Raw genomic sequence first — 21,510 nt, 5'->3', positions numbered from 1 at the left:
GAAGTCCTCAGCTTCACAGGGATGGTTAAACACACGGTAGTCCATCCGTGTTTAATTTTCACTCTTAATCTTTTCACTGTGGCTCAAGTGGTGTTACACATTTAAAATATATAAAAAACGACATACGAAACAGGCTAGCTACATTTAGTGCATTACCCGGTGACATATAGTCACCGGATAGTCCGGTACAACAATATTTCCACAACAACAAAAACACAGCAGTCTCTGAACTTGCGTTGGGAGTTTGATTGAAGTTGGATGTAATCCAGTTTGTTGTCTAATGAGCGGACACTTGCAAGCAGGACTGATGGAACAAGTGGCCGGCTAGCGTTGGCTTTCCAATGGCACACTCGTTCAATGTTCCCCGCTGATGAGGTCCCTTTACCGGCCAGAGGCATCGAGCAACACCGCTGGTCTCCATAGCCGGCCAAGTGTGTGGAGTAATCCGTCTGTAATCAATTCGACGCACAACTATAAAAAGGCCTTCACTCAGCCAGTCAACTTAAGCTAATGTTAGCTTTGTAGAGATCGTGGAATTTCCCAAACTGAATAACTACCGCACATATAAACACCACCAAACTGCTTTTCTAGCTCTGTCTTGTTGAATCTAAGATAGCTGCTGAAAAAAAATATTTTTCCATGGACAGATATAGATCCTGTCAACGAATATTCTAAATTCAAATATATATTCGAATAGTTTTTAAAAAACGAATTTCGAAGGTGAAAATTAATATTCGAATAAAAAAATAAAAAAACTGTCTGGCTGTCTGCTTTGCTAGCGCGCCTGAAAGATGTTTGTATATTATATATATATATATATATATATATATATATATACACTAAATAGTATATGTTATATACTGGACGCAGCCCAGCTGGCGCATACAAATGTGACCGAGACTGTTTCTACCTGCGCTGGTGCTCGTGACGCTAGTTTCAGTCTTCTCCTGAACAGAGGTGGCGCTATTGAGGAAAGGCTACCGACTTTGCTATTTCTACAGACTAGAAGAAGAAGAAAAAGGTAAACAACGGCAGAACTGGCAGCAGCATTGCCGTTAATGCTTCGATTTGATTCAATGACCTACTTCGTCGGATCGAGCCTTTCATTCATCATAAAAGAACTCATCTTAACCTGCAGTAAGTTTACCAGAGAGACCTGCAGTAAGTTTACCAGAGAGACATGCAGTAAGTTTACCAGAGAGACCTGCAGTGAGTTTACACAGAGACCTGCAGAGAGACCTGCAGTAAGTTTACCAGAGAGACCTGCAGTAAGTTTACCAGAGAGACATGCAGTAAGTTTACCAGAGAGACCTGCAGAGAGACCTGCAGTGAGTTTACCAGATAGACTTGCAGTCACTCTGAGAGTCCTGACATCTGTTTGTCGGTGAACTCATTCAGGCCTCCTGTTTCTGCTTTGTCGTGCGCCGCTGTCAGTACCTAATCCGCATTACCTGACAGATACATTCTCGCGATTCGCAGATGTTCGCACATCGCTTTGTGTTAGAATATATTTGTGAGAGTAAGAGTAATAGGTTTGTAGAGTTCATGATGCTGACCTTGTTGCCTTGTTTCCCAGGGTTATGAGAGGCCATCTGGTTTTACAGTGATTTAACATTATAAAGGGATTCTGAGATTATTGCCTGAGAAAAAAACGGTCATCTCTGATCAAGGGGGAACGAGGTAACAATGGTCAGTGTTTTGCAAGCGCGTGATTTGTGACACAGAGTATGAAAATCACCTGGCTCTCAGGAAACTCCTTAGTTTGTAGGAGATTAAAAACATACAGGTGTTCGGACCCAACAATAGTGACTTGTCTCTGTTGAGCTGGGAATGAGAGAACTCAGGGTCACATATCGTAAGCCGGCTGGAGCCAGAAGATCGGGACTATATCCAACTGATAACAGCACCACGATGAAGCAGAGAAAGTGAAGAAAAAGTGAGGGTTCTGGGTTAGCCAGCATCAGATGCTGGGGGAAACTCTGTCTGCTAGGTTTTAGCGATAGGCTGTTTTATCTTAAAGTAATCTGATCCGTATGCATACGCTTTTGTATTTTGCAATATCATTAACTAAAGCTTGTTATTAACTTTAACTGGACGAATCTTGAGTCTTAATTTGAGTCTTTTCCTCTGATCTACCAGTAAACGAACACTCTTCAGTCACCATAGAATTAGAGTCAGATTAAGTCTGGCCTTTTTAGGGTCAGACCGGCCATCGGTCACATTTTAGAATAAAATCCTACAGCTGTTGTACGAGAATTTACGACACTGTCCGATCTGTTCCACGCTTCCGGTGGACAGCCTCCACAGGAAAGCTAACGTTAGCTTAGCTAACAGCTAATTCGGCTAACCGCTAGCTGAGACAACATGTAATAACTTTAAAAGACCTTCAAAATAAAACTTAAAAAATAAACGTTAACATATTTAACAGCTGTTACGTCAGTTCTACTTTACTTGTGCTCATTTAAATACAATCAGTCAATACTTGTCTTTATTGTTATTACTGTAAAGTCTTAATTCAGCTGTAGCCTGCGTCTCCCATTAAGTTTGACTTAATTATTTTAGACTGAATCTATGTTATTTTTTAATCTAGCTGTCAGCTAGCGGTTAGCCAAATTAGCTGTTAGCTAAACTAACGTTAGCCTTCCTGTGTAGGTTAGCGTGGAACAGATGAGGCAGGTCGTAAACATCTACGCATCTCGCACATGCGCAGAACGGATCTGTCAGGCGGTACGGATTAGGTACTGACAGCCGCTGAAAAAAAGAGCCTTGCGCGACCTCGGCACGGACGCGCCGGCCGGATATACATCATTTTGACGTCACCTTGGATACATGCACAACCAGATGTTCGAATAGTTCGAATATTATGTGTTTTTTTAGAGGGAATATTCAACCGTCATTTTTGAGCAATTTTGACAGCCGTAGTCCTGTACGTCCGAGAAAATCACATTTAGCAGCTATTTTCAAGATATGTCACCGGCACAGCTGATCCAAACATATCCAGTCAAAGATAACTTCAGAGCCTTGTAACAAATAAGTTGTTAAATCCGATTAATCACTTGATATACTAGTTGGAGAGCTTTTGTGTGTTACACAGTGGTTCCTGCATTACTTACATGAATACAAATGTTTTGAAACTGTATATATATTGTAAGTGATGCACCAGGTGCTGAAATGGCTCTAGGTGTGCGGTCATGCTGATTTGAGCATGTTCTAAATGTCTAGTTGACCAATCAGATTGTCTGGTCGGATCTACTTGTTGTATAATGTTTAGTAATGAGTGGATTATTGTCTGGATGAATGGATGAGTTGTTCTGTCTCTAAAATGTAGATCAGTGTTTCCCAAAAAGCCCAAGATGACGTCCTCAAATTTCTTGTTTTTGTCCACAACTCAAAGATATTGAGTTTCCTGTCCCAGAGGAGAGAAGACACTAGAACATATTCACATTTAACAAGCTGACATCACACAAGTTGACCTGTTTTATCATAAAACATGACTCAAATTGATTAATTAGCTCTACAGTAGATGATGTATTAGGAACAAGATACCTTATATTAGTGCTAGAACATATTGGTGTAATTGTGATTACCTTTGAGGTTTTTTTTGGGGACAGTATGTTTGAGATTCTCCATATTTGAGTAATATGTTGATTATTAGTCTGATAGTTTGTTCTGTGAAGGTTTCCCTTGTTGGTCATATTAACTAAACTAGTGGACTCTTAATCAACACTAACTAGAAACCTAACAGGCTCTCTAATCACCTGGGACAAGTTTTGTTTCATACACTTATAATTATTAATTATTTTACTTTTATTTGCTGCAACACCTGAACTTTGTCTCAGCTGATCAATAAAAGTCTTCTAAAGAGAACTCTTCCCTCACTTCCCCTCTGGTTTTACTGATGGTTTGAAGTCAAGAACAGTGAAGTCAAACTGTTTCTGTGAAATTGCGTGAGATTAAAATCTTCAAAAGAAGAAGTCTATGAAGGTACTCTGTCTCTTGTGTGAAATCGTGACCACAGAGCATCCTCTGTCTCTTCCTTCCTCTTCCACTTGATTTGAAGTCAACTGTTGCTCTTAAATCATGTGACCCCAGAGCCTCCTCCCTCTCTGATATACTGATATACTGTATGAACTGTTCTCTTCTCTCTCTGCCTCCTCAGCATCACAGACCAACAACACAGGTAAGAACACTTTACAACTGGAAATACTTTACAATGATACTATCTGGAGGTAATACCAGACATAAAGTAAAGTACGAATAAGAAAAATCAATAAATGTATAAAATATCAAAAGTAAAATAGCTACAGTAAGAAATAAATAAAAACGTTTAGTAAAAGTAAGATTAGGCTAAAAAGATCTAATGGGTTGTACACATTCTATTGTAGTACAGCGTCAACATAAATACAGTACAAACATAGATAAGTACAATGTGAATATAATATCTGTTATTCATTTACTGCTGCTACGTATAGTCACACTGTACTTTATTTATACTCACACTGCACTACAATAGCATTTGTACAATCCATTATTTTAGAAACAATCTTTTTTAATCTAATCTTACTTTTAAACATAATCTCACTTTACCTGTCTTACCTTTTTTTCTTGCCCTGTAGCTTTGTTACTTTATGTTACTTTATCCACATATTGACTCTCTCTTTTCTTACTCTTATGTTACCTTGAATCTGACTGTGAGCAACTGAACAATTTCCCAGAGAGGATTAATAAAGTATTCTGACTCATTTCAAGAAAGAGTTTATATTAATACAAAAATATGACTCTAATAAACTCAAAAGACAGTAAATGCTACTGCCACCCAAACATTTTCTAAACAAATTTAAGGTGTCAGTTTTATTCCAATTAGTTAATTTGAGCATTGGGTTTTACAGTGAATAACTAAATGGAGATTATTTCATCCCTTATGGTTTAATAAGATAATAATAAGGATAATAATAATTGTTTTGTTTGATTACATTTTCACTCAGAATCCAATCATTCTGAAACATGAGAGAAACCGAACATTTTTCTCAGATTTGTCATTTTTTAAGGACCATATTACCATATTAATATTAATAAATTAATCCATGAAAAAATCCATTTGAAAAAAAATCATCTTTTTAGTTTTTTGATTTGTTTTTTCATCACAGACAGATAATATTTCATCAGTTACTGCAGCAGATCCTGTATATAATTGTAAATCTAAAACATTTTGTTGACGTCTCCATTTATAAATCTGAGTTTTTAATAAAAACTCAGATCTTTCATGTTATGTTATTAGTTAGCAGGTATAAAGTCACGCTATGAAACTCACTGGGGTTGATTTTAAATGACGAGCTGGAGAGCCGTGTTCAGGACAGGAAGTCTGCTTTTTTGTCCGCCAAACATTGTGGGCGCTTAAAAATCTGTCCCGAAAAAACAGAAAGAAGGCAACGCAAAATAATGTCGAAAAATGATGCTAAAATCTGCGCCTAAATTCTTAAGAACAATGGGCCTCATTCACCAACCGTTCTTACGAAGAAATGTGTTCTTAAAACCCTTCTTACGCACTTTTTACGAAGATTCTGGCATTCACTAATGTTTTCTTAACTTAGATTTGTTCTTAGCTAAGAACAAAATCTCGACGCTACCAAAAAGCACTCTTACGCACATTTGAGTGATGACAATTTGCTCCAAATGATTGGTTACTGCATTTTATTTAATTCTACAATTGTTTACAATGATAGTATTGTACTGTAATGTATTTCTGATCATTTGTTGAAAAATAAATCATATTATGCAAAAAACACTAACACTGCAATTTACATTAGTAATTAAACGGATTAAATCCTGCGTTATTTGGTGATTGATCGCTATTTATAGGGCCAAAATGCAGCGGTAGAATGTAACAAAGTACAAATTCTTCATAACTGTACTTAAGTACATTTTTCACATATCTGTACTTTACTTAACCCTTGTGTTTTCCTCCCGTCGACCATGCACTTGTTGTCCTCCCGGGTCAAAATTGACCCGGTCTGTTTTGACAGTTTATAAAGCTGAAATTATGAATTATTTTGACTAACAGTTAAGATCATTGGGAACATATTTTGATGGGTTATCACAGACTGGTATAAGTCAAAGTTTAGTGAAAATAGTGTTTTGAAACTATTTCAATTTTTTAATGGCAGCCAATGATCACACTTGTTGTCCTCCGGGTCAAAATTAACCCAGTCTGTTTTGGCTATTAATAAAGCATAAAGTATGAATTATCACCCAATTCTATTTTACACCTTAACAACTTCATTCCAACTCATTACCACTAGTTTTACACTTATTTTTTGGAATTTATGGTGAATAAACTTCATTTACATGAAATAATACCTCATTTTAGGGGAAAATAAGCATAAATTATGAATTATTTTCATTATAGTTAAGATCAGATGAACCTATGTTTGTGGATAATCAGTGACTGGTATATAGTAGTGATTAGTCAGGATATGGTTTTGAAACCATTTTATTATTTTGAATGGCAGCCAATAATCACACCTGGTGTCTTCCTGGGCAAAGAAGTGACCTGATCTGCTTTATGCGTGTTTATAAAGCATAGGCAATTAAAATTAGTCACTAATCTGTGTTAGCACTTTTATTCAACTTCATTCCAATTCATCTCAACTAGTTTTTACACTTATTCTGTTCTATTTATGGTCAACAGACCTCATTTACATAAAATTATACCTACTGTGACAGTTTGTCTAAATCCGTTTTGTTTTGTTCTTTTCTAAATGGGGTGCCAGCCAGGTCTCTCTCTTGACATCTAAGATAAGATGGTTCAAGGTTTAGGTCAGTTGTATTTTGTATGTTTAGTTTGGATCTAGATCAAACCACACAAGCGCGCACATATAAAAATGTACACCCTATACACATTAAACAACGAACATAACCCAACAAAACACAATGCACATTCCAAGGTTCAAATCAAAGATCATATAATTAACACAAAGGTAAGCCAAGCACAAGAAAGAAGTGTATCGTCCAAATGTCCAAAAATAGAGAAATCCAAAATAGAGCAATCCACAAAAGAAAATCCAACAAAAAGAAATCCGCCTCAGGTTTTCTTTAGTACTTAGTTCAGTTTTAGAGCACAACAAGTAATTTGTCAGTTCCAATACAGTCTTGAAGTCTGACGCTCGGTGCACACGCAAAAACACAAATAAAGACACTTTCAAGGTAAGTAAAAGGTTTTTGACTTACAACTTTTATACCACGTCGCAGTCAGTCAATAGCAGTCGCCGTCAGTCCGTGAATCCAGGAGTTTAGCAGGAGTTTTGGGTGAAGACTGCTGTCGGTGAGCTGCTGAGAGGTGAAAGTGAAGTGATCCGGAGTTTTAAGGTAGGCCGTTCGTTGATGAGCTGTCAGTGGCGAACAACGTTTTTTAAGGGATTAAAACGACCTTAACTGAATCTGCCGCGCAACTGAGCTGTAGCTCCGCTGACCCTGTACACTGCTTCCCCTCCGACACGTTCCACTCAATCCCGCAACCAGGAAGTGCTCTCTGTCTCCTCCCTCTCAAAACCGGGGCTCATCATCTGTTTAGGGGCGGTCCCACTGCACAGCTGATTGAAACTTTTAAAGTTGTCACACTACCTTCTGAGTAAAATCAGTTGAGATCTGAGATATTGAGAAAGTTGTGTTTGGATTAATGGCTGGTATGTGACAATTATTATATTCTCAGGTTAAAATTAACAAATGCAATTGTATTCACAAACAAAGGAGAGCTACCAAAAGGAAAAAAATAATTTATGGAAAGTTTACTTGGCCCCTTTTAGGAAAAGACACATCAAAGGTGTTATAACAACAAGTTTACAAAACTGTAGTTTGAAGTTGTGTCTGTATGTTTGTATTTGTGTGTGTGTGTGTGTGTGTGTGTGTGTGTGTGTGGGGGTGTGGGGGTGTGTATGGGTGTGTGTGTGTTGTGTGTGTGTGTGTGTGTGTGTGTGCGTGTGTTTGTGTGTGTGTACATCACGTGCACACATGTCTGTGTGTGCATGTGTGTCCGGGTACATTTTTATGTCAGGACAGCTCAATAGTGTGAAATATTGCAGGTCTCAGCTGTTTCTGAGTGTGTGTGTGTGCATGTGTGTGTGTGTGCATATGTGTGTGTGTGTGTGTGTGTGGGGCATGCATGTGGTGTGCGTGCATGTTCACGTCTGCATGTGTACATGTGTGGGTGTTCATCTGCTGAAAAGAACAGTAGTGTGATCCACTGTAGCGCTGTGTGTGTGTGTGTGTGTGTGTGTGTGTGTGTGTGTGTGTGTGTGTGTGTATGCATGCGTGTATGTGTGTTTGTGTGCGTGCGTTCATGTGATGAAAAGCACAATAGTGTAATCTTTTGCAGGTCTCAGCTACTGTGTGTGTGTACTGTGTGTGTGTGTGTGTGTGTACTGTGTGTGTGTGTGTGTGCGCAAGCATGTGCCACGCGCGGTGTGTGTTCATCTCCTGAAAATCATAATGATCCATTGCCCAATTTCCAGTATGTTGTGTTTGTAAGTGTGTGTGTGTGAATGCGTAATAGCGCGCCTACGTGTATCGTATATCGTTTGTTGTCCGTTGTGTGTGTCTGTGTGTGTGTTTGGGTGGGTTTCCATGTGCGGGGGCGCACAATAATATCATCAATTACATGAGGTAGTTCTCCACTACTGTTTGTATGAATGTGTGCGTTTGTGTGGGTGGGGGTGGGGGTGTATGTTGTGCATGTGTGGGGGGTGTTTGTGTGTCTCCGCGATGTGCATTCATATGCGGTGTGTGTTGTGTTCATCTGCTGTTGAGCGCCAAAAGTGCCCCATTGCACCACCGGGTCAAAATTGACCGGAAGAACACAAATGCAATAAAATTAAATAAAACACCCCAAATTCTATGAAAGCAGTGATCATTAATTTTACTGGTGAAGAACTTAATTGGGAACCACCCATGCTATTTTTGGGTTAATTTGATTGAAAGAAACCCATATTTCTGATAAAGAAACTGAAAAACGGGTCAAATTTGACCCGAAGACGTACAAGGGTTAAGTAGACTCAATAGTGCATAGCCTACTTTTGACTTTTACAGCAATTATCTATACTTTCTACTCCACTACATTTCTACAATGTTCCGTTACATTTTCGGATCAGTTCCCCCCCCCTCCAACGAAACGTCTTCCTGACCGTAACACGTTTGTCTCACCAGTGAAGTTTGGTTGCCATAGATACTGTATATATGGGTTGCCATAGATACTGTATATATGGGGAACACCTGGATCAAGCCGGCTCCGGTGCTCCAGAGCCGAACGAAAGCGCTGACCCTCGGTAATACAGCCCCGGTAAAAATGAAAATGAAAACGTTTGTTTTATTATTATCGTTTTTTAAATCATAGTTGCGTCTCTACAGCGTTGTTTACTCCTCGCCAGGCTCGTAGGCGTGTAAACGTTTCATATCTTATTTATTTGGCTGGACCTCTTCACATCTCCCCATGTCCGCTGCTTCACACACTTTATTTGCTTACTTGCATGGTTAAAGAAAATAAAATACATCCATGAATAAAACCGCCATTCAGATTCTAACAACATATTTCTGTTTTATGCTGGTTAGGATAGGAACTTCTTATAAAAGCCAGACCTTGTTTGTGGTAGTAGACACCTTCTACTTTTACTAAAGTAAATATGTCTCTGGATATTTGTACTTTTATTTAAGTACTGAGATTCAGTACTTCCTCCACTGCGCTCCGACAATCTCCGAAAACCTGTCTCCCAGGAGGTGCACAGGAAGTGTCATGTCCTTATATGGGAATTTGGGGGGCTTTTTTATGCTAATTAGGAACAACTGGACAGAGGTGAACACAGGTGCACACAAATCTGCTGTTTAAGAACACGTCATGAAATCGACGTAGACTTCTCTTAGGAACCTTCTTAAGAACATATTTAAGAGAAAAATTAGGAAGATATTGGTGAAATGAGGCCCACTCTTTTTATATATATAATTAAAGTTGCAAGCAGCGTTGGACAGGCCCTCACACCTTTATGTTCACCGGGGTTACTGCGACCGTCAGACACCACGTGCGTGATGAAACATGTTAAATCCTCAAATGCGTCCTTTCTCTTTATACTGGTTACAAAATGATATGATTGTTTTGTGGTTCGTATCCTAGAAGACACACAGGGATATACATATGTTCATATCCCTGACGACTGCTACATTCATTAGGATGACATGAGAGTAGAAACACAGAATGAGGCTCCAGAGGAAAGGAGGATTGATTCAAGGATTACGCAGTTCAATCAATGATACCAATTAAACAGATGAGAGAGGAACAGATTTAGAGCTGCAACTAACAATTATTTTCATTATTGTCTGGATAAATGGATGAGTAGTTCTGTCTCTAAAATGTAAATCAGTGTTTCCCAAAAAGTCCAAGATGACAACCTCAAATGTCTTGTTTTGTCCACAACACAAATATATTCAGTTTCCTGTCCCAGAGGAGAGAATAAACTAGAACATATTCACATTTAACAAGCTGACATCACACTAGTTTACCTGTTTTATTATAAAAAGTACTCCAACGTGATGGATTATCAGAATAGTTGGAAATTAATTACTTGACAACTAATCCATTAATTGATTCATCTTTGCAGCTCTACTGTAGATCTACAAATGATGTAATAATAGGAACCAGAATCTTTATATTAGTATCGAAATAATATTGGTGTAATTGTGATTACCTTTGTGGTTTTGTTTTGGGGACAGTATGTTATAATTTAAAATCTTCAAAAAATACTTTACAAAAAAGTGCCCTCCACAAAAAACGCAACCTGTTTAAAAATGGGGTTTCATGACTATTTATTTTTTAAACAACATAGAACTCAAATGCAAAAAAGAGAAAAAATTCAACCTTTTATTTAAGTACATTACTTTGGTGGTAAAAAAGAAATCACACATTTAGAAAAAAAAACTTGAAATCATGTGTCCCACAATTATTGGCACCCCTAATGTTAATACTTTGTACAACCCCTTTTGCCAACAAGACAGCACTTAATCTCCTTCTATAACATTTCACAAGATTGGAGAACACAGAGAGGGATCTTTGACCATTCTTCTTTGCACAATCTTTCTAGATCATCCAGAGTCCTGGGTCCTCTCTCATGCACTCTTTAGCTCACCCACACAGGGTTTTCCATTGGGTTGAGGTCTGGGGACTGAGATGGCCATGGGAGGACCTTGAGTTTGTGACGCGAACTTTTTGTGTGGTTTTTTTTTTTTTTTTTTTTTTTCACAGATCAATTTTGGAACCATTCTTCAGCTTTCTGGCAGAGGCCATCAGGTTTTTATTTAAAAATGTCCTGGTAGTTCAAAGCATTCATGATGCCATGCACCCCTAACAAGGTTCCCAGGGCCTTTGGAAGAGAAACAGCCCCAAAGCATCACAGATCCTCCACCATACTTACGGTGGTGAAGGTGCTTTTCAGCATACTCATCTTTTGTTTTACGCCAGACCCACTTAGAGTGTTTGTTGCCAAAAAGCTCAATCTTAGTCTCATCTGACCAAAGCACATGATCCCAGTTGAAGTCCCAGTGCAGCTTAGCAAACTCCAGCACGTTTACGTTTGCGAGTGTTAGTGAGAAAAGGCTTTTTCCTTGCATGCCTCCCAAACAGCTTGTTGGCATGTAGAGAGTCTGATGGTTGTTTTGGAGACTTCGCGGACCCCAAGATGCACCACTCTTTGATGCAATTCTGTGAAAGTGAGCTTAGGACTTTTTACTTCTCTTACCATCCCCCCTCACTGTGCGTTGTGGCAAGATAAACTTGGGACCTCTTCCAGCCTTGTTCGTCACTGTTCCAGTTGTTTTAAACTTCTTAATGATTCCTCTGACTGTAGATACGGGCAAGTTAAGGCCAGTGGCTATTTTCTTGTAGCCATTGCCTGACTTAAAGGCCGTACACACATCTGCCTTACTTGAATTGTGTGTTCTCTTGTCTTTGCCATGTTGACAAATGGGTAAGAGAATTAGGACTCTGTGACCCGTCATATTTATACCCCCAGGGAAACAGGAAGTCATGAATTACTATTTAAAAGTTCCTAGATACCCTCACCAACTTTAGCAACTACAGAAAAATATATTTAAAAAAAAATCAATTAAATTTTTCAGCCGAATTGTTAGGGGTGCCAATAATGTGGGACACATGATTTCAAGTTTTCTTTTACTAAATGCGATTTTTTTTTTTACCACCAAAGTAATGTACTTAAATAAAGGTTGGATTTTTCTCTTTTTTTTGCATTTGAGTTCTATGTTGTTTTAAAAAAAAGGAGAATTTTTAGAAGTCCATGACCCCATCTTAAACAGGGGTGCCAGTAATTGTGGAGGGCACTGTATAGATATATATATATATATATATATATATATATATATATATATATATATTTTTTTTTTTAACCTTTATTTATTCAAGGAAGGTTCACTGAGAGGCAGCCTCTCTTTTGCAGGGAGCCCCTGATCCATTCACACCTGAAAGCTGCCCAGTACAACCACAGTCTGATCTGCTGGCCACTTAGCAGCTCCACTGGAGCAGTTGGAGTTAAGTGCCTTGCTCAAGTGGTGGTAGTGAGGGAGGGACAAATGCTGTTCTTTCACTTTCCCCACCCAGATTTTATTCTGTCGGTCTGCGGATTGAACCGACGACCTCCCAATCACAAGCTTGCGTCTCTAACCTTTAGGCCACCCCTGCCCCTGAAGTTACTTAGTCTCTGAGACAGTTTCGGTGAAATCATGACCACAGAGTATCCTCCCTCCCTTCCTGTTTACTGATGATACACAGGAAGGAATAGACTGCCTCCTTATTACACTTCATTACATTCTTATGATTTATTATTTTTTCTTTACCAGTGTCCGTAGTCACCTAGTCACCAAGCTTCAGGAACTTCAGATCCATTTCTCTGGACCTCTTTCTGGGTTGACCAGGACTTTAAAAACACAGGTATGTATCACAGGTTGGATGGTTTTCCTGTTTGTTACATTAGCTGCTGCTCTGCTCCTGAGACCAACAGGCCTTTCAAAGGTGTCCCTAAAAAAACTAAAGAAAAAGTATTTAAGTGTTAATTTGTTTGATAGATGGCCATAATGTGAAATGTTTAACACCTCTAACTGTACTGGACTCTCAGTCGGTCCAGTGTTGTCGTGTTGTTGGTTGATAACTTAAAAAGACTTCTAGAAGAGTCTAGAGAGAAGTTTCTACATACAGACACCTCTCATTTTATAATGCCAGAGGTCAGTGTTTGAACTTGATAAATTATTCCATTTCAGATTAAAATCATTTATACTTTTGAAACATTATCTGTTTAAGGGATGGGAAACAGATGGTTTTAAGTCTATATTGTTTTCTCTCAAAACATCACTAAAGAGATAAACTGAATGTCATGGTTTCTCTCTCAAGAAGAAGTTATTAACTCTGATAAAGTGATGTCAGAATGGCAGGAATGTACCCCCCCACATATCAAACTCACTGTGGATGATCACTGACTTGTTCTTCCAGAAAACTTACAAGGTGCTCCATCCTCAACTCCTGGGAAGACGTTACCATGGCAACGTGAGTAATACTTGCTAAAACGCAGTTTTAAACAGTTTTTTTTTAAACACTGCTGGATCACATTTTACTACATGATGAGACAATGAAGAGAGAGGTTTGTCACAATACTTACAAATATTAACTATCAACACTGTACTATATACTATATAGCAAAAAAGAGCCATAAGAATAATTCATAATAGAGATAGAGATAGAATAGAGATATAAATATGAAGCCATTCTGATAATCATTAATGAGTGGTGGAGAAAGGGTAGGATTAAATAGAGTTATCCTTCTTCCTGTTCCTTTTCGGATATGTTAAATTAATATTGTTTTTGTAGCTTTCATTGTATTATTTGTTACATGTTCCAGATAAAGCCTTCATACATTCAGAGAACTAAGACCAAAAAAGTGTCAGATTGATGTGATTATATAAACAAATCAAATCAGGCCTGTTTTTCACTAAAGTGGCAATCAGGGAGATCCTAGGATCAGAGCTTTTTAACATAGTTTGTTTTAACAGTCTACTGTGCTATTTTTGCATTTTAACATCATTTTCAACCATTATGATAGAGGAAACACTGGCTGTTTGAACCAGAAAGACACCAACAATTCAGAGAAGACTTCCTTTAATGCTGAGCCACAGGGCTGTTACTGCAAATGTGAGGTGGTATTACAAATGAAATCAGGTATTTATCTATATAAAAGCAGACATTTCCAAAATGCAATATCAATAACTTTTGAAAATTAGAGATTTATGTGAATTTGACTAATGGCTGACAAGCACTATTTTCTGAAAAAGGCTCAGAATTATTTCTGATTGATCTAGGCGTCTAGTTTCTGGATTTAGTTTCACGATGCTTTGATATTTCTAGAGCCAAACGTCTAAGTTTACAATAGATAAACAAAGACATTATTTTTGCAATTATTTTTTAGGGCTGCCGGATCAACTTTAGGGGTACTTCAGCAACCCTAAAAAAGGGCTAAAATCGCCCCTGGTGGCAATCTTTAAGATTTAAGTTCTGGTTGATTTAGAATTTCTATTCAAGTAAAAACAATGAAATTGTGCTGAAACTTTATATTTATTTTAGGGCTGTCAAAATTAATGCGTTAATTTTGCGGCAGCTGATTGGACGAACGCGTCGCGTTTTCTCCGGATATTGAGAGCCAGACTGATGTCGGGGCCGTTCAGAATCTGATCTCATATTGTACTAAAATAGTTCACTGAAACATGTTTCTGAAAACATTTTAAGCGAGAAAAGGCCTTGCAGTTGTCTTCATTTCAGCTCAACAAAGGTCAGTCTAAGAAGATTTCGTCAGATTTTGAGAGACTAGTCACCTCATTCCGCTTCGCCATTTCGGTCTCGACTGCCCTGCCGGCGACTGAACATAGGCTCGTTGGAGATGAGCTGCTCCCGCCTGTAAAGTAGACGAGAGCAGGCGACAGCAGCCGGGGCGTGTGACAAAAATCTGCTCTCAAGTCAGACAGTTTCTAGCCGTTTCCAGCAGCCTTCAGCAGGACTCAAATAAGCCAAATTGTTGCTGCTGTTGTTCTGAAAGATATTAAACATTCTGAACTTAGCGAGAATCTTTCCTTGTTTTTTTTTCTTCATATTTGCAAAGTTAAGTGATTTAGCATTTAAATATCCATTATTACAAGCTTCAGTCTCAATTTAAGAAAGCGATTAATCACGATTAATTACAGCAAATTGTGCAATTAATTAGTTAATTTTTTTTAATCGATTGACAGCCCTAATTTATTTATTATGTTTATATGTTGTGGTCTGGAGTCTTGTTGTTGATAAGTGAGCTTCAGGTTTTTAATTGTGTGCATAAATCCATTTTTAGTGTGAATACAATGGAGATTTAGTTTTTCTCCAAGAGATGTTGAGACACCCAGTTCATGATACTGGCAATATATAAATACTGCAATACTTGCAATACAATAATCAGTGGACTATAGACTGAATCACCATCATTACTTCCTTCAGTGATTTATAAGGACTTAACAAACATTTATTTAAAAGAAATCCTCCAGATTACAGCAAAGACCAGACCAGATATATTTTTAAATAATAGAGTTTCAGGATCAAATGTACGTTATGGTCACTTGCATTACTACATTATTACATCATTATATTACTAGTACTGCTTTTTTAAAGTCTCTAAAGTACAGATTCAGTCAGACTACATGTGTGTTTTGATAAAATCAACTCAATTTAGACTTTATTCATTTTTTTCCTTTATCACTGATATTAATGTGCTCATTAGTTATTAATTGTTGATGAGGCTGATTGTTTTGAATGATGACATAATATCTGATGATGTGTAACTGCATAGTTTATAGATAGTTTCATATTTTGAGCATTCACCAAGTAAAATAGTTTTGCCCCAGTAGGTGGAGTGATGTTATTTCATTTCATTCTTTGTTTAGTAGTTTTTGAGCTCATGTCTTTACTTTTCTACAGAAACAACTCTTCCAAATATGACAAAATCCCCCGCAAAGTTCTTACCCCAGGATCTCCTACTATCTACCAGCTGGAAAACAAAGAAAGAGAACATTGGAACTCTGACAAGAATGACTCTTGGTGAAAAGATCCAACAAAGATAAACAAAACCATCTTACTTGTTGGTGGAAACAGGAGCAGGAAAATCCTACTCTGATCAACGCTCTGGTCAACTACGCCATGGGAGGAGGTAGGGGGGATGATGTCTGGTTTCAGATCGTAGAAGACGAGAAGAAAAGTCAATCAGAAAGTCAGACATCAGATGTGATCGTGTACCAGATCTTTGGTTTTGAAGGTAAAATCCTGCCCTACTCTTCTGACACATCATCGATACCCTGGATATGGAGACACCAGAGGGATCGAAAAAGATGCCATCGTTAGTCAAAGATTATTAGACTTGTTTCAGTCAAAGGATGGAGTTCATGAGATTAATGCAGTGGGTCTGGTAATGAAAGCGAGTGAGAATCAACTGAGTGACCGACTGAGGTACATATTTGATTCAGTGCATCTCTGTTTGGAAAAGAATATAGAGAAGAACATTGTCGCCCCTCATCACACACTCCAGATGGTGTAACACCTGAAAATCTTCTGAAAGCTCTGCGGGATGCAAAAATTAAATGTGCCAAAGATGAAGTGATGAGCCTGTTCATTTTATGTTCAACAGCCGCCAGACAACACAGAAAGCAGAGAAAATAAGGATGCTCTAAAAGGTGCATGGAAAATGACAATGAACCATATGGGAAAAATTTGCTGATTTCCTGACTAAACAATCCCCTCAGAACTTGACGACAACTGTGGAAGTGTTGCATTCACAAATCAGACTGACAGCCTGCATCAACAACCTGCAGGAGAGAATCGAGGAGATTGAGCTAAAACAGACAGCAATCCAACAGACTCAGGAAGGTCTGAAGAAACATGAAGAAGAAATGAAGAACAATGAGAAGTTCACTGTAGAAGTGGATGAGCCCTACAAAGTTAAACAAAAACGACAGAGAGTGGAGGTGGTGGGCACTTGGGTTAAATTATGGAGGGGCTGTCTGCGAAATTTCTCGTCTGTAAGGAGAACTGTCACTACCCATGCACACTGGCCTGGTATCCAAACACTGTGAATCATCGAAAATGCGCGCCACTGCACTGTCTGTACAGGGAAGTGTCCTGCATCAGTTCATGTGAAGGAAGATCAATGCACGACTCTGAGTAGGTGTTCGGATGAATCAGGTCATGTCAAAACCCTGGATCTATGCAACCAAGACAAGAAAAGTTCAGAAGACCCTGAAAGATGTGAAGGAGAGGTATGATCAGAACAAGCAGTAAGTGAGGATGAGTCAAGCCATTTGAAAGATTTTGAGAAGAACATGGCAAAACTTCAGAAAGACAAGGCAAAGGCAAAAAGCCTTTTGGAAACTCTTGTGAAGGAAATAGAAAATCATCAGCAAGAAAAAATATCAGTTGCTGGAACAGTCCTTTCAGTTTGTTGTCCAACTGGAGCAGATCGCCCTGAATGTAAATTCAGTGTCCATGTATGACCACTTGGACTTCCTGATTGAGAAGATGAAGGTGAAAGGAGACATGGAGAAGGCCCACAGACTGGAAAAGATGAAAAGTAAAATGGATAAAGATAAAGGAATCATAGCAGCTGTGGCCATGTTAATGTCAACTGCAGGTAAACTAAGAGAAGCAGTTGGTATTTAAAGAAGTAGTGATCAAGTAGAAAACAAGTCCCACACTGATGATCAAATGTTTCCATTATAGTTCTATAATTAATCTATTAAATGTGATGAAATTAAAAATGTAATCCCTTTTAAACATCAAATATGTAATTCCTGGAAACAGCTCCCTCTGTGGTCTAATGACTGTTTCTGTTTGTTCTTGTAGTTTCATGTTTAATCAGCATAAATTACTACAGATTAGAGAGAAAGTTTGGGACAACAGCTCTGGTTAAATGCATTGCGGATGCCCACTGCTGTTTGATGTTGAATACAGCAGCTTCCTCCCTCTATATCACTAACTGAAGTCAGATCACCTGGTCTGGATCCCTCCTCCCTCAACAACTACTGCCCAATATCCAACCTCCCCTTTCTGTCTAACATCCTGGAAACGTATCGTCGCCTCACAAATCCAAACCCATTTTCATGCCAATAACCAATTCAGACCAATTCAATCTGGTTTTCACAACAAACCCTCTACACCGCTCTCAAATACCTCCTACTCCACACCGTTCCTCAACATCCTTATCCTCAGACCTATTGCCCCCTTTATACCGTGCCACAACCTGTCACCACCTACTGCACACTACACTCCACCTCCAGCTCCCACCTATGCAAGAACCCCACATCATCTCTCCTAACCACACCTCTGCCACTTCATCTCTGTCCATAATCACACCTCTCGCCACAGCCACAGTCATCTCTCTCCATAACCACACCTCTGCCACAGCCACAGTCACTCAAGGTGTTCCCCAAGGCTCCACCGCCCCCTCCTCTTCATCATCTACATCCTCCCTCTTGGTCAGATACTCCGCACTTCAACCTGGACATCCACTGCTATGCTGATGACACCCAGATCTACCTCAGCACCAAATCCCCCACAGTCCTCCCTCTCCCACATCAACTCCTGTCTGTCAGCTATTAAAACCTGGATGCAACACAACTTCCTCAAACTCAACCGAGATAAAACAGAATTCCTCCTCATAGGCTCCAAATCCACACTCAGCAAAATCAATAACCCCACCCTCACCATCAACTTGTCTACATTGTCTACCCATCTCCCCAGGCCTGCAACCTAGGTGTGATCTTTGACTCCACACTCTCCCTTGAGCCCCACATCCATCATGTCATTAAAACCTTATTATTATTGTTATTAATTATTAAATACATGTATCTTTCTTAAGTTTTCTTTGTGTAAGTTTAATGTTTTAATGCTTTTCTAACGTGCTGTTTAGTCGATAAAATGCTGTGATTTATTCTGATGTTAGTGTGATGTTGACAGAAGTAAACTGGTGGTGGGACCATAACACATCACTGACATTAATAAATATCCATATAAAGCTGCTCATCTTGTTATTCAGTTTGTACACAGGATGTTACAGAACTGAACTCAAACACAAATATTCTGCTGTATTGAAGCTGAATCCAACTGGTATTCAAACTTGATGTATAATATAATCAATACATGTGATAATATATTATATACCCTGGTGTCTTCATGTGTATTCATGCCTAATGACTAGTTGCAATATTTCAGAAGACCCTGGCTATGTGGAAACATGTTGATCACGTCACGTTGTACTTTTACTTTATTTTTAAGTGATTCAATGTATTTACAATATATATTGGGACCGGAGGGTAGTCTGAGTGGTGACTGGTAGCTGGAGAGGTACCAGTCATCCTCCTGAAACTACCTAACTGCTCACTGTTGTTGAACGAGAGCATGTGAAAATCCAAAAAACAGTTAAAACTATACTCCTGCTTTTTGAAATATATTTGCTTCATGAAATGTATTTGTATTAATCCAAAAACAGCTAAAACTATACTTCTGCTTTTGAAATGTATCAGCTCAAAGAAAGTCAAGAAAGACTTTTCTTCTGCTTTTGACACAAGTTAACCCCAAAACAGCTAAAATATATTTCTGCTCTTGAAACTAATACTGCGTTTGATTTTGGTTTATGAGTGCTGATGTTCCTTTAGAATTATGTGACTGCTTAGAAATATAATCATGCTAAGTTTTTGTGTTACTGATGTTACTATAAACATGCTTAGAGACATTGTAGTATGAATTACTGTGTGAAGCTGCCTGTCTGACCACGCAGTCGTAGTAGAGTAATTTTCTTGTTAACTTTTGCTTTAAAAAAATAAAACCACCTGTGTTCGTCTTGAACAAGGTGACCCAAAAAACACTTGTGAGTCTTTTTTTTTTCTCTTTTAGGCAAGGCAAGGCAAGGCAGCTTTATTTATATAGCACATTTCAGCAACAGGGAAATTCAAAGTGCTTTACATAAAACATGAAAGAGCATTCAGAAAACAATTAAAAACAATTTAAAAACATTCAAAGTCAAGAATAAAATTTACAGTGCAGTATAAGAATAAAAAATAAATAAATAAAAAATAAAAAATCTGAGAGAAACATAAAAGACAAGAATACATTTTACAGTGCAGTTTAAGCACTGTTAGGTAGGCACTGCTATGTAGGCACTGTTCTAGGTACTATTAAGCCCTGTTAGGCAATATTAGGTACTGTTAGGTAAAACATTAAAACAGTTAAACTTTTAAAAGCAGATAAAATAGGTTATTTAAAGAAAGGCAAGATCAAAAAGATAGGTCTTCAGCCTGGATTTAAAAGAACTGAGAGTTGAAGTGGACCTGCAGTTTTCTGGGAGTTTGTTCCAGATATGTGGAGCATAAAAACTGAACGCTGCTTCCCCCTGTTTAGTTCTGACTCTGGGGACAACAAGTAGACCTGTCCCAGACGACCTGAGAGGTCTGGGTGGTTCATAGTGTGGTAGCAGATCAGAAATGTATTTTCGCCCTAAACCGTTTAGTGATTTATAAACCAGCAAAAGTATTTTGAAATCAATTCTTTGAGGAACTGGTAGCCAGTGTAAAGACTTCAGTACTGGAGTGATGTGATCCACTTTCCTGGTCTTAGTGAGGACTCGAGCAGCAGCGTTCTGAATCAGCTGCAGCTGTCTGATTGATTTTTAGGGAGACCTGTAAGAAACCCGTTACAGTAGTCAAGTCTACTGAAGATAAAAGCATGGACAAGTTTTTCCAGATCCTGCTGAGACATAAGTCCTTTAACCCTTGATATATTTTTAAGGTGATAATATGCGGATTTTTTAATTATGTTAATGTGGCTGTAAAAATTCAGATCTGAGTCCATGACTACACCAAGATTTCTGGCTTTGTCTGTTGTTTTTAACATTGTTGTTTGAAGCTGAGCGCTGACTTTTAATCGTTCCTCTTTAGCTCCAAAACAACCACATCAGTTTTTCTTCATTTAATTTAAGAAAGTTCTGGCACATCCAATCATTAATTTGTTCAATGCACTTATTCATTTGTTGTATTGGGCTATAGTTCCCTGGCGATAAGGTTATGTAAATGTGTGTGTCATCCGCGTAACTATGGTAACTTATTTTGTTGTTTTCCATAATCTGAGCCAGTGGAAGCATGTAGATGTTGAACAGAGGAACTCCGCACATCATATTTGTATGCTGAGATGTATAATTACCTATAGACACAAAGTAGTCCCTATTCTTTAAATAGGATTCAAACCACTTTAGTACTGAGCCAGAAAGACCAACCCAGTTTTCCAATCGGGTCAAGCAATATGTCATGGTCTACTGTATCAAATGCAGCACTGAGATCAAGTAATACTAAGACTGAAATTTTGCCACTATCTGTGTTTAAGTGGATGTCATTAAAGCTTTAACAAGAGCC

General features: G+C 38.4%; 1 pseudogene; it reads left to right on the top strand.

The window, feature by feature from the left end:
• Positions 1 to 1,111: 1,111 nt before the first annotated feature.
• The window catches only part of LOC120545108, an 88,254-nt pseudogene continuing 67,855 nt past the window's right edge, over positions 1,112 to 21,510 (top strand).

This window comes from Perca fluviatilis, chromosome 17 (assembly GCF_010015445.1).
Source record: "Perca fluviatilis chromosome 17, GENO_Pfluv_1.0, whole genome shotgun sequence".
Lineage (NCBI taxonomy): Eukaryota > Metazoa > Chordata > Actinopteri > Perciformes > Percidae > Perca > Perca fluviatilis.
Note: the sequence above shows the minus strand (reverse complement) of the source record. Positions and strands in the feature narration are given on the sequence as shown.